The sequence below is a fragment of the Amphimedon queenslandica genome, unplaced genomic scaffold, assembly GCF_000090795.2.
Source record: "Amphimedon queenslandica unplaced genomic scaffold, v1.1 AMPQUscaffold_7407_Cont20641, whole genome shotgun sequence".
In the NCBI taxonomy this organism is placed as follows: Eukaryota; Metazoa; Porifera; class Demospongiae; order Haplosclerida; family Niphatidae; genus Amphimedon; species Amphimedon queenslandica.
In genome coordinates this window covers 1-2103 of record NW_003552308.1, presented here as the reverse complement: position 1 = coordinate 2103, position 2103 = coordinate 1, and the positions used below count along the sequence as shown (strand labels likewise).

Genomic DNA, 2103 nt, shown 5'->3' with positions numbered 1-2103 from the left:
TCTGTACAGCACTAGTCGTGGTTGCTTTTGCTCTCTTTGGCTGTTTCTTATCGTACAAGTACGGACAGAACAATGACTTCCGGTATCAGTACTTCAGAAGAAAGACTCCTCCCAGAGAGACTTATATAGTACACGAGGTCGTCAATTCAGTTTAACCATTTTATAATCACCATTTTCATTTCAATCTCTTTTTAACAGACTGTAATACACATGTATTCATTTTTTGTACTAATTTATGTTCATTTGTATGTATCACTGTATGTGCAACTCATTATGACCTGTATAATATCTATACAATATTGACATGTTAATTTGGCATTTAACCTGTTTAATTATAAAATAATAATTATACAATAAATAAATTTAGCAACAAATTGCTGACACACTCAACCCTCTCTTAATCTATAAACACATTCCAGTCATACCAGGGAGTAGAGGTTACAGGAAATACAAGAAGGACATTCTGAAGAGCATCACTCACTAGAACACACACTCTGTCTCTCATTCCACTCTCACAGCAACTGATACATGACTAACGGGTGTGACGTAGAGTCATGTTCCGTTAGAAGACAATTTACAAATCTAAAGGTGCTCTCAGGTCACCTAAAATTTGATATTTTTACCACAAAATGGCTACAATGTATTCGCGTGTCTTTCATGTCAATGAAGAAACAGTTGATGTTAAGTTTTTATTAATAAAAGTGCAAGTGCATGAATCATGATTTAATATCTTTATTCATTTTAAGGATGGCCCCAGGGCTGGGGTAAGGCCTCATTTGAAAGAGGGGTCCATTAGCAGTTGTGTCCACACCAGTCTTAGCTTCTCCTTTATCTTCCAGACCAGACTGCCATGTCCCCCTTAAAGAGAGGTTACACTGATAAAGACAGGTTATATTCTATTTTTTGAATTACCTTGGAGCATCAGAATAAGCAGCTGGATCCATTGGGTCTAGGTCAGTATCTTCAGCTGTATATATAAACAAACACTTTAAGGTTATACTACAACTGAACTAACTAAATTTCTTTTTCTTTTTCTTGAAAGATGAAGGCCCAGACTTCCTTGAAAGTCTTTTCCTTTGCTCCTGCAGCATGAAGACCACACAAGATGAGTGTGTGTCTAAGAGTGTCTACATGTACAGGTGCCATCAACACACATGTACGTACTCACAGCTGCTGGTTCATATTTAAATATTACAAACACACAAACAAGTGATTAATAATGGAGGAAGTACAGATAGTGAACAGGAGCAACTCTTAATGAACATTGGTACCACTCGTAAAACCACACAATAAATAAATGCATAATAATAGTATGAAATAATGAGGACCTAGAGTGTATGTGAACACACAATAAAGGAGCTAGTTACAAACACACAGAGAGAGGCACATGAAGTAATACATTAGTGACATGGTACATGTACCAACAGAATCAGTACACCTTTAATGATATAACACATGATGGCTTGTTTGTAAGTATAATGCTCAATCTACACACATACACTCTTAAAACAATATACACATTCAATAAAGAGTAAAGGAGTACATTATCATATACCTCTGCTAATGTCTGCTTTGGCTGGTAGGTAGCTGCATTGAGATACAAGTATTTAATGATAATGTTATTGCTTTCTTTTACTTTTAGCTGGTGGGTACCAGGAAACTTCATTAGTTTTCTTATTCCAGAAATAGAAGTGATTCCTATTAAGAAGGGGGAGGAGGATCAGTAATGACTGATAGTACAAGGTAGAAGGCTATCAGTCCTAACACCAAAGATTGTATAAACTATCAACAAATTCTTCATCATAATTCTAAGGACAGCTGTCATGTTATGTAACATTTTTATTAAATTTTTGGCATTCAAAATGGTTGAGCAGACAACTAGAGGCCAAACAAGAGCAGCAACATTACTTACAAAAATGACAGCACAAATACATGAACCACCTCCTTCCCCCCCTCTCTCTCTCTCTCTAAGACACATCTCAAGTAGGTAAACAGGTTGAGGACTGGAGGTCACACACACACACACGTACACACACACACACGCACACAATGTAACAATGTAGCAGTGTATAGTACAGTGTATATATGAAGGGAAAGTATGTT

General features: G+C 36.5%; 1 long non-coding RNA gene across 1 annotated transcript; it reads right to left on the bottom strand.

Moving 5' to 3' along the window:
- Positions 1 to 675: 675 nt before the first annotated feature.
- LOC109591728 (uncharacterized) lies at positions 676 to 1967 on the bottom strand. Its single transcript, XR_002189956.1, has 5 exons — positions 1637 to 1967; positions 1556 to 1587; positions 1016 to 1082; positions 913 to 967; positions 676 to 858 (listed from the first exon to the last, which is right to left on the bottom strand). It is a non-coding gene; the product is annotated as an uncharacterized LOC109591728 (long non-coding RNA).
- Between the last annotated feature and the right edge of the window lie 136 nt (positions 1968 to 2103).